At 42.6% G+C, this 12,467-nt stretch overlaps 1 long non-coding RNA gene across 1 annotated transcript; it reads left to right on the forward strand.

The window, feature by feature from the left end:
* The first annotated feature begins 3,805 nt into the window (after positions 1-3,805).
* LOC144118683 (uncharacterized) lies at positions 3,806-9,996 on the forward strand. The gene is made up of 3 exons (XR_013312111.1): positions 3,806-3,855; positions 8,861-8,923; positions 9,866-9,996. It is a non-coding gene; the product is annotated as an uncharacterized LOC144118683 (long non-coding RNA).
* The last annotated feature ends 2,471 nt before the right edge of the window (positions 9,997-12,467 follow it).

The following is a 12,467-nucleotide window of genomic DNA, read 5'->3' on the forward strand; positions in this document are numbered from 1 at the left end:
AAACTTCAGTTGTTAGTCCAGCCTCGTCTTGTTTGCTTCTTCCTTTGTGTCGCGTCTTCTGGCTGGTTTAAAATGAATACTTACCAACTCGCCCAGTCCTCAACCTTGACGAATATAATAATAACAATTGGTTTTTGGTGAAAGGAAATGGCGTAGTATCTGTCTCATATATCGTTGGACACCTGAACCGCGCCGTGTGGGAAGAGATAAGGGAGGGAGTGAAACAAGAAAGGAAGAAATAGGTGCCGTAGTGGAGGGCTCCGGAATAATTTCGACCACCTGGGGATCTTTAACGTGCACTGACATTGCACAGCACACGGGCGCCTTGGCGTTTTTCCTCCATAAAAACGCAGCCGCCGCGGTCGGGTTCGAACCCGGGAACTCCGGCTCAGTAGTCGAGCGCCCTAACCACTTAGCCACCGCGGCAAAACACAGATTTTTGCGTGAATATAGAAGCATATCCATTTCAAGAATGCCCCGATAAACTTCTTTGCTTATAGTGCCTTGAATCAACTCACAGAGCCGAACTCCACCAGTGAAGACTCAGCCCTCGTTTACGAAGCAAACTTCAAGATGTGATCAATATTATCCTCCTTTGGGACGACATATTGAAGAAATCCCTACACTCCTTTACAAAAAAGACTTCAATTCGTCTAGTCAAAATACTCGTTTCGGTTCGCCACCTATTCACACCAGAAGTTGATGACCTTACGTCATCTTAGAAGCCCAATGAACCCATCAGAGACCAAGACAAATCTAACGGTTTGATTTTTTTTTTTGAACATAAGGCTTCATATAACGCAAAAAAGATTTCTTAAATTTCGTCACGTTTCCTTCATTAGATTCGAAGTTACAGAGGTGTGTTTTTTTAGTACACTGGGTCCTCCCCATAGCAAAAGCGGCAACTTCGCTGCACATTTATTACGTGCTGTGATTTTTTTTTCATTATTCCTGATTTTTGCGCAGGGTGATATAATGTTTCTCACAGGCCCTCATGAATATTTTCTAGCTGTAGTCGCACCGGTGTTCTTTCTCTAATTGTAATACGAAATTTCCTCCTTTGTCAACAAATCATGAGAGACGAGTGAGCCTGCGAGCGGCTGGTTGCGGCATGTCGAGAAGCAGAAAATGACGAGTAGTCCTTCTTACGAAAGCGAAAATGGTCAGCATGCTCCTCTCTAGCAAGCCGGTACATTGTCGAGGCGTCCACATTTGCAAAGTTGAGCTTTCGCGTCGACAGTAGCCGCCACCAGTTTCGGCCCTGATGCCCATCTAATAGGAGCTAACAGATTGATTTGGAAATGCGAAACCTGCCATTCCAGTATACTAAAAAGAAAAAAAATTTGACTGCCAAAAGTGGAGTTACATGCGCTGTAGGCGACCACTGTTTTTCAAAACATGTTGGCTCAATGCTGTGATATTTTCTGATCATAGCTAGCGCCCTGTTTTCCTTAACTTCACGAAAAAAGGGTAACCTACGCGATTGAAACAACAGCCAATTTGTCCTCGCTGCTTCTATATCATTTCTTTCTTTGGGGCCCAGTGTACACTTCCTCAGCCGGTTTTGGTGAACGGTTCCTGTAGCCGGCAATCCCTTCCGGCGGTGTGGTAAAATGTCTTGACTGGTAAAAAAATGTTTCCCAAAAAGATGATATGGTCACTATGCGTTGAAAACATCTGAGGGAACGATAGGAGGGCACGCGCTTCTAGAGGTATCTTTACCGAACTGGAGGAATCTCTATAGTTGTACAGTATGTGTCAAATGCATAACCGCATCCGTTGGCACTGCACCACATCCAGTTCGTATAACCAAATCCTTAATGTAAGCAATTAGAACCACATCTTGATGTTCAGGATAGTTAGCGACAGGTGAAACAAGATTTAAGGACTCCATGGGCGAACAAAATGGTTTCTTTAAAAAAATGCAAACACCATAAGATCTATAACCTGGAATAGAAAGAGAGCTTTGTACACGCAGGAAGACCCAGCGCAGTATAAAAAGTACCGCAGCATACACTACTTCACAGCGCAAAAGAATTGAAAGACGAGGGGAATTCAAAGCTTCCACTATTTACTTATGTCTTTCGCGCTGCTGTATACCTAATAATACTATGATATTGCCACCCTACTAACTCCTATAGTGCCCCAAATCGCGGCTAAGCTCTATTATTAGGGAGTAGGCAAGCCTTGAGCCATCTCGGGGCTAGATGTTTTCTCGTCTTCATCTCACTCGAGCTGCCTGCTGCCTTTCGCGTCCTAACAGCGTCTCGCACGTATGATATGCACATAAACGTGGCCGCAAGGAAAATGTAAGCAAGCGACTACCGCACTAGTTGGTGAGAAACAACTATCATGAAATTGCTCTATGGAGAGATGACGAACTGAGGGCAGGAAGCGCGCCGTCAAATTAAAGGGGCTTCAGCCAACCCTCCGGTTACAAAAGCATGGCCAACTTCAAAAGCAACGTTCAATCGTTGCTCTGAAATTTTTCAAAACTGAACTGTACCTTTAGAAGTACGCTGGTACCTAATAGGTTCAGTTCACAGATATGCTGGTTTTCAGCTCGACACCTGTGGTTTAGCTCAGCATATTCTAAATTACGTCTCACAATCCTTTGATGGATGATAGAGACTGATAGGACGCCCAGTTTTCGCAAATGTACATAAAAGACATAGAGTAAAACGTAAATTTGGGCGACTTGGGATGTGTTCATTTTTGCTCAGAGCATACAGTTTTCAAGGCTTACGGGAAATAAGTCTTACTCGACAACTTGGCTGGTCGTTCTGGCGTTATCCTGAGATGATTCACAGGAAAAACCAACTGTAAAGCTCTATCTGTTCAAATATTGTGAAGGTGTGGATTGTGCAAGTATGAAATCAAGTGAAACCTGATGGTGATTATTTCCATAGTTAAGGAACGGATCATTGCCACTTGAGCAGTCCTGATGGCATCATGTTCACCCTACACTCCACCCATTGCTTATAAAAATATAGAGTATTACATGCATCCGCAGAACACCCCAGCTGAAAATGGCAGCAAGTTGACATCATTTGAGAAGAGATAATAAATGAACATAAAGAAAAGCGCCCATAAAAAAACACAAATGACAGTCGAACTGAAAGCAAAACTTTTGTGCCCCAACAAGACCTGTGTGAACAGAACAATATTGCGGCATGATATACTCATAATTAGGCCAATATGTTTTTACATCAATTGTAATTTCAGTTTACACGAAAACATTGAAAACTTTATAACTTTCTTTGCTACTGTATTTCTCAAGACATAACAGGAAGACAATGCAGAAAAAGACGGACAACGTCCGAACTTCAAAAAAGAATAGAAATTGCGGACCGACAATATGCGCAGTTCCTTGCGAATTTGCCCGTTTAATCAGAGCTTCAAAATTTCGTATCTTCTATTAAAAGTTCTTATATTGTTGCGCTCAATGTGTACTGCAAGCGTCTTTTACGCCAAAATTGATCGACTCTGCTGTTTGCTTCAGCTTTGTGTTGTAATTAAAACTCTGCCGAGCAATAAAATGCCTGTCATTCAAACACTGCTTTCCTTACAGACCTTCCGACATTCTGATCAGTACTGCTCTTCACTCCGTCCTTCCACGGAGTTAACAGCTTTTTTTCTCGTTATTTCAGATATGCCTGCTAATGGAACTCCGCCGCTGAGTAAATTGCTTGTCATGAATGCGCTGCTTTATCGTCAATTTTTTTTACATTCTTCGCGAAAATATAGAGCACTCCGCCCCTGCTACAAGTATATATAACCCATCTGGATGCATTTGCTGCTGTACCAACATCAGGAGCAGAAAAGCTTTGACTTCTTATTCTGAGGCATTTCACGGTAAGTAAACCAGAGCCATGATCTTCTCATATTATGCGGATTCGTTGATGACACTGCGCAACAAGTAGGTTGAATTCCTCTTTGCGGGGCTCTTCAAAGTATACCGCACACCAATCCCCGTTTTTAATGTCCGGTCACTGCGATGCCCCTAGATAACGTTAAAACTAATATGAGCGTTTATATTTCCCGAGTTTCTCATTTAGCGACTGATTTCTAAAAAGCTCACTTTTCTTTTCTACAGAGCTTTAGATTTGGTAGGGTAGACAACAAACAAAAAATCCTCTCCATAAATTCGAAGAAGAATGTATCAAGTAGACACAATTTTTTTACACCGCAGTATAATTACCAGGAGATCTTGTCTCGATAGTAATATTATCAATTGATCTTATGAATTTAAAGGGATACCAAAAATCGCCTCAAGGGTTATAATGTTTGGTTGATCCAGAATAAAAAAGCGTGCGATCGTTGCCTCAGCGGCACTAGCAAGAAAACCTCTATGTACATAGGTTTCTATGAGCGAAAATAAATCTATAGTAGTAAATGACAAAAAATGATAAAAAGCCAAATGGAAGATTATAATCAAACTTATGAAAATCTCAGCTGCCGAGCCTTCTAAAACAGCCTATCTCATAGTTAACACTGACCAGTAATTATATAGCGAGCCATTAAATTATGTTCAAATACAAAGTTTAAGGCATATGTTTTCGGGTAAAAGATAACTATAGAGGTCCTGTACTGTTCATTATATGCATTCTTCGCCCATTGCTTTTTTTGCGTTTTTGGAAGGACCACCCTAACCGGTATCACCGCTATCCGTGTCGATACGGGGTTTCCTTAGGAAGAACAATCTGTATCTTTGGGTCTAGGGCTCCAAAGACATTCTGTGGACAGATATTTTCTGTCAAGTTAAAAATGGCATTATTTATTCTGGGCTAGACGCCTTCCTTAAAATAATTCACAATTTCGTTATCGTGTCCATGTAGACCAATTGTAACTTTAAAGCATGTAACAGAAGTGAACGTATATCAAATGTTTTACGATATTTCCTTCAAAGAAATTATCCCACATAGATTTTGCTACCCTTTTTTCGGAGCCTGTTGATGCGGCGATATGATTTTTTTTCTTGCAATGATAATGAAGCTTATTTTAGGGGGTTTAAGGTCACAAGGTGACTCATTTTTTGAAAGAAAAAGCAGTGGAGGGCATCAGATAATTTTGAGCACCTATGGTTTTTAAAGTGCGCTAACATCGCAGAGTAGACGGCCCTCTATCGTTTCCACTCCATCGAAATGCAACGCCGTGGCCATGGTCGAACCCACGTATTTCCGCTGAGCAGATGGGCCCCATAAGCACTGAATAACCACAGCGGATAGACAAGGAAAGAAAAAAAGGGTTTCGTGCATCGTTTTCGGAAGACAGCGGTTCAAGTTTCCAGCGCGAGCTTGTTCTCTGTGCTATGTGCGCTGGCTCCAATTGGATATTCGAAGGTCTTTATTTGGACAAGCTCTTCTGAAGCACTCCAGAAAGCGCAGTCGTTGCGTCCATAAGTCAGTTGCTGTTTACGCGTTGGGAGAAGCTTTCATCAAAGATTTTTGTTGTTTACAAGTTTGTATTCGTCACCAAAAGTTCATTTATATGATATATAAGAGATTAATTGTAATGAATACAACTTAGATTATTTAAAGTATGCTATTCAAAACTCGTATATTTTCACAATTACAATTGAATAGCGTGCTGTTTAAAATTTACCCTTAACATCCAACATCCGTTACGTCAATTGCTCTTTGTAATAATCTGAACTGAAACCACACGTTTTATTTCATTTGGAAATGTTCTGAAATCAAAAGGCAGAAGTTTCTCCATTCCTAGATACATTTCCTTCATATCTTAATACTTAATGTGTCGGACATGTTTTGTTTTCTGTATAAAAGAGCAAATGAACTGTTGTTTAAAAATGAAGCAAAGCGAGCAAAAAACGCCGCCAGAATTTCATAAGATCTTGATTATGCGCACAATTGTTCCTCGTTGAAGCACCCCACAGCAATCAGCGAACACAGTGTCCGCCTTTGTTTCGCCAAATAAACAGGTTGTACGTTCTCTAAATAAATGAGCTTCATGAATTTTATCAATTTTAAAGGAGGGTCCAATGTAAAGCCATCCTCAACCTTTTCCTGCGGAGCATGACGCCACCATAGCCGCCACCACGCGCTTCATGCGGGCTGTTGGATTTCGCTCGAGCGTTTCCCTGGTCCCGTGGAATACTTGGCTTTCTTACCAGCGCTCTCCCCTGGGCCTGTAGCACTTCTCTGGTCACTGGAAGCGACGCTGACTTCCGCAAATTCACGCACTTAGCCAGTTCTGAGTCCACTTCTGGAAGGCGGCCTTTCTTCGGGCCCGTGAAGGCCGTCCTTGTTGCTACCCGGGGAGAATAATTACGCTGCCCCCTCCAACGGCGAAAACTTTTTTCGTCCATTTACAAGTCCCGGCGGGCTAACAGATTTGGAGACTGCAGTTAACCTGCACGACATTTCACTTGAAGGCGGCACTGTAATGACACCGTCTCCGTGTTGCCATGATGTCAGCGGAAAACCACGTCTGAAAAGCTTCCACTACAACGTTTATGTGTTCACGCCACCACACGAGCTAAAACGAAATCGAAACAGAAGCCAATGCTCGTATGTGCATTTTTTGGTATCGGTTACTGGTAGTAACGGATGTAGTTCCGTCGTCTGTTGGCGTTTCGCGCAGTCACTATATTTGTGCAAGTTTTTTTTAAGCGTTACCGTCTTATTTTAGAAACACAACGACAAAATCCATGAATCAAAGCCTGCCTGATAGTTCCATACCTCGAGTTTTTCAGGAACTTTCCTCAAGATTCAAATAAGTGATAAAGAAATATTTCCTAATTACAACCATTCTAACAGTTAATTAGATAAGAATACGCAAACAAACCGTCAGCTCTTGCGCACATACGCTGGGACTGTAATTTGAATGTATTAAGTTATGCGGCGTCATTGCTATAGCGACCTAGAAATGCCACCGAGAATACTCTCGCAGATGAGAAGAGCGCGAGTAATTTCGCTGAAGTGACTGTTATAGCCTTGTTGTCTTTTCGAACCACGAGAGTGGCAGATCGACCAAAGGACACCATATATTCGCCCAAGACAGATGTGTCCATCACTACAAGGAATCTGTCACGACATGACGAAGTCCATTTCGCATGGCGTCTAGAGCGTCATTTGTGGCATTTTATATCACGGCAGTTCACATTACGCTCACCAATTTCTCCTGTAATGTACCTCAGTGATGCGATGTTTTCGAAAAGTCCAAAAAACACACTTTGTTCGGCATTTGTCTTCTATCTTCACAGACATCTATGACTTGGCCAAACAGCTCGTCTTTGTGGTTGTTCTTTCTTAATTGTTTTGCTTGATACTGGAGCATTAATTGCTCCGCCATGTTTTTCTCGCTCTATATGAGCATTACACGGCAGGCTTTTATTTCATGGCGGGTACAACTGACACAGCTGCTTTGACTTCCTACCTGCAGACTTTAGAAGGACAAAAAAAGCTGGGCCAATGTTCACTGCACATTCACTGCACATTCTGTAGTTTCTCATTTCGGAGATATATTTTTTACATATCTCATATCTGAGATGAATGTTGTGGTTGCTCTAAGGCTGTTGCGTAATTTGGTTCCCCATAGCAGCAATGACGTTCAAAGCTCGATGCTACTTTTCAAAGCTGGATTTGGTAAATCTCGCTACCGGGAAGTTCGACCTCTAAGCAAACAAGCCTGAACCGACGTGCCGACGGAACTGTCACTATGTGCTGACACACAAATCATGGTCAGGGAAATCTCCCCGCCGGGACATTCTTCAATGAAAACATCTGTATTTTGGCAATCATAGTACTTTTAGTCTGGACTGAAAATTAGCCACTCCAGCCCATGCCTGAGATTCCTAGCTGCCCACAGGACAGGCCTGACCGCGAGTACAATTCATTATCTTTCAATTTAACTCCAAACGCGACGTCGTAATTTTTTTCTCAAGATGAAAAACCTCACCTATTGTTGCGTAACTGCCCCTGAACTCCTCCGTCCGCGATAAAAAAATTATCGGTCTGCAGGTCTGTTACCAACAGCTGTTCCAAAATATGCCCTGAGATGCAAGAGTGCCTACTGCGCTTAATTTGCTATGATGGACATCGCCCAGCGGCTGAGCGGCTTACCACTGATCCATGGCTGTAGGTTCCATCAAAAAGGCAGCGCCACACTCAGCCTAAAAAAAAATATTTTCAAAACTATAGGTAGCTGCATGAGGACCGCGGTCGTTGCTCTCCTCTTAGATTGCTTAATATGCTGTATTTCGGGCACACTGTTAAGCAGTGTCCTTGCAGTCATAAATATAACTTTTCTTGCAATAAAACTCACCAGAATTTAAAGCAATAAATTCTCACGATTTTCTGTAGATTTCATTGAAAACTGCACATGCTGCTGCCTCTACTTTCGGCATTCTTGAATTTTTACCTTTTCAGTTTTTTTATCTCACCCTCTATACTAGTGCGTACCCTTTTCATAACTCAGACTTAAAAGCAATGCGTTTGTGCACGCTGCTGCCAGTGAGTCGAGCAGATGCTGAAACCTGTTGTGTGGGGCGTAAGATTTAATCTGCTTTCGTTCATTCGATTTATATTTCAGACATTATATGTACTATGCGAATGGCTTGCAGGTGACATTCCCAAAACTTAACATAAGCGAACTACTCGCAAGGGCACATATTGAACCTTTAAAACTTTGCCTTTCTTGTCACTGCATCATAAAGCTCAGAGTAGATTTAAACCTTGAGCCAATGTCAAGTGGCCCTGAAGCAACTATTCCTAACGACGAGGGTCTATAAAATGCTACAAAAGACGCACCACTTCATCATCGTCTTCGCGAACGAGTGTACAAGCCTGTATTATTTTTTTTCTGTACTTCATTCTAAAGACAAATTATTATTTTGCAGGTAAAGCCAACATGTCCAACTCCTTCTTAGTCAACCTTCTGGCTTTGGTGGCCACCATGCTGGGTAAGTTTACGAAATTAAAATTTTAGATGTGAAATACTCTTTACTTTCATTTTTGCCAAGTTAGGGGGAACACCACTTTGTAAACGCGGCAAAAGCAACACCGAAACTTTCTCAAATTATCAGTCCCCGCTGCCGCCGTTGTTACATTTGCTCTCTTTGGCGAAAACGCCACACCACCTGAACATTAGTCAATTCTCGAGGAATTTCCGACCCTTTCCCACCCGTCTGTCTACCTTCTGTCAGGAAATAAACATAATAGCCACAGTCACGGGGAGAAATGACATTAACTGCTCTGGTTTACTCAATCGTATTGCCGAAGCCTATCGCCGTGAAAGACCTTCAGAAGGCAAATCTTCAACTATTTTTTTCTCCCAAAATTACACCACTGCTGATATATGCTTTTTAGATATCGGCATGGCAGTGAACTACGCTCGCATCCAAGTAACCAACAAGCTTGAATGCAGATTTGCAAAAGCAACCAAATTAAAATGAAAATTTTTACCACGAAAATGTTTTCTATAAAGTCGATTATCAACCTATCAGTATATCCGGAATAGAAGGCTATCTAATAAACTGTCAAAAGTTGAAATTATTGAGAATGGCCCTGATTAGCCTACTCACAGGACTAATCAGGGTCCTGTCATTAGTTTCATTATTCAAAACTTTTTATCATGGCTTTCTAAACCGGATATACTGATAGGTTCAGAATGAAATTTATTGAAAGCAACTTCATCCTGAAAATTTTTCTATTTAGCATTCTTCCCCACTCAGTCAAGTTTTCATCGCGGATCTTTGTAAATGCATGCGGTTCATCCTAAAGGAAGAGTATGATGAAAATTATAACGCAAGTACGCCCCTATGAATGGCTAGAATAGAGCAGCTATATTTCAAAAAACTTCAATGCAAGCTTCCTAACACATTTCTGTGGTCATTTTGTTACAGCGCTGCTGACTATGACACCCGATGGAGCAGAGGCGTTTCCTGTAACCATGATGGATACTGTCAACCAGGCACTGGGGAGGGCTGAAGTTGCGGCTAGCAAGGAATGAAGTTCCCCGGTTGCTGAATAAACACGGGCAGTGAACGACATTTGTATTTGCTCGTTTCGAAATATACATCGAAAGAACAAAGTCTTCATTGTCAAATATTACCTTTTTTTGTCAATAACTCTTCTCAAACGCCACTACACAGCAGAACCTCTCGCTGTCTGCAACCGACGCTTTGTGATTGAAACGTTATCTGGCTGTAACGCGCCACATGGCGGTGGCCAATTTCAGGCAGAATGGTATCAGCGTGGAAACTACCCTCACATATCCGCTTTGATCAGATGGCAGCAGATGCTAATCGCGTTCTAAATAAAGTGTATGGAAACGCTCATTATCAGCAGAGCTTACTATAAGGAAGGTGGTACAGCGTTTTCTAATCACTCCTTCTAAAACAATCCGAACAAAACAAAGAAGAAGGAAACGTACTTTATCACTTCTCAAATGGCGTTTCCGTTGTCTTATTCCATACGATAAATGTTGCGCTGGTAACACAAAATCGAAACAAAAAGCACAACACACTTCATTCAATACCCTGCAAAACATTCGGCTTCGCAATTTATGACACTGCTCTCTCAGAGATTGCAAGCGTGTTGTATTGGTACAATTTCATTAGAAGTGTGCTGATCGCGCAACGGGGTGAAAATAGTATGTATAAGGGTACATGTCTTTATGTACTGCAAACCCAAATCTGGTATTTTCAAATATGTGATAGTCTTATTCCCTTAAAATTCACATATAAGAAATAAACTGGCCCACCTAGTTTAAACCACTGATGGTAAGTTTATATATTACAAAGATTCTAAACGGGCGATATTGTGCTTTAGCGCGACGGAGGTTTCCATTTGAGTGAGCTATTAAAAATTTATTCCGTCCTGATTAGGTTCGAAAGGCTCAATGGATCCACAAAGTTTTCTTAAGTACAGGAAACTCTGCCCGCTTTGAGGTAAAGAGTCTCGAGGTTTTTAAGTTTTAATAAATATTCAATTGATTGAAGTGATCATTTAATCTTTACACTTCCAAGTACCCCTGGTCCAGCTTTAATTGCTGCTGAAAGTCTGGTCTTAACGTACACGGCTCGCAAAATGCGGTTGAGATCAATGTGAATTTAAAAAATTTGTTAGTGAAATAAATTTTACTTAACTGATATGGCACCCTAGAAGAGCTGGTTCTTATTCAGCTATTATACTTGTGCTAGTGCTATCTTCCCCCACCTTGTACACTCCATGACACACAGCCTAGGCCAAGAGACCACTGCTTTATTCACTTTACTACGGCAACTAAGCGCACACCACATTCAACTTCCGCATTGAAAAGATCCGGAGAGTGCATATTCGGTAATTGTACTACAATTAACTAAGAGCGTGAAATTAACTCAATAAATCGATGCATGATTTCTTCCACCATCCGGTCATTTATTGAGACTGGACTCCTATTAATGACCCCTCTGTAATGCCGAGTGAGTGAGTGAGTGAGTGAAAACATTTATTGATTTCCAAAGGGATTCGCAGATCGAAGGCTCCGTCGTCTTCGTGCTTGTGCCGGCGACTAGAGTCTTCTTTCAGCAAGGGTGGGCCCCTATTCCAAGGCTCCACTGAGTCGTGCTGCACCGGTCGCGTGCTCTATAAAGGCCCTCTGGGCCGTGAGCTCTCTGCTGGTGAGACGGCTCTCCCATTGCTCCGCACTCGGGTGTTTGTGTTTGTGAAATGCCTCGTTACGTTCGCATTCCCATAAGATGTGGTAGAGTGTGGGTATGGCTCCGCACCACGGACAGGTGTCCCTGTATTACGATGGGTACATTTTGCTTAGTATATATAACTTGGGGAAGGAGTTCGTTTGCAATCTGCGCCAAGCAGTGGCCTCCTCCTTTGTCAGAGCTTTGTGTGGTGGCGGGTATCTAATCCTGACGCCTTTGCATAGGTTTAAAAGTTCTGAGTATCCCCCCTCGCAGGCTTGAAGGTGAAGACCCGGGGCGTGTGACTGCCCGGCTCGGATTGCTTCCCCTCGAGCTAAGCTGTCTGCCTTTTCGTTCCCCTCTATTCCCGCGTGGCCTGGGATCCAAATTAAATTATGTCTGAGTTTTTCCAACCCTGCAGGGGCTACCTCGCCGAGTATCCTAAGGGCCGTTTTGCTGACTCTGCCCTTTGTATAGTTTTTGCACGTTTCTTTCGAATCTGTTAGTATGTTGAGTGGGCGACCGGTTCTGTAGCCTTCTGCTGCCGCCAGCGCGACGGCAATTTCCTCGGCCTCCGCTGCGCCCGCGACTTTTGCTGCGGCGCTCGTTAGGATTCTTCCTTTGCTGTCTACGACTACCAGTGCGGCTGCGTGTTCTGACCCGCACGGGTAGACGGCAGCGTCCGTGTATACTGTGTTTTCTTCCGAGGCTAGCGTTTTCTCTACGTACTCCGCCCTAGCCTTGCGTCGGTTTGCGTGAAGGTTAGGGTCCATATTTCGCGGTATAGGCTTAACGTTAAAGGTTTCTCTAAGGTGGTCCGGCATCT

Source organism: Amblyomma americanum, chromosome 2 (assembly GCF_052857255.1).
Source record: "Amblyomma americanum isolate KBUSLIRL-KWMA chromosome 2, ASM5285725v1, whole genome shotgun sequence".
NCBI lineage: Eukaryota > Metazoa > Arthropoda > Arachnida > Ixodida > Ixodidae > Amblyomma > Amblyomma americanum.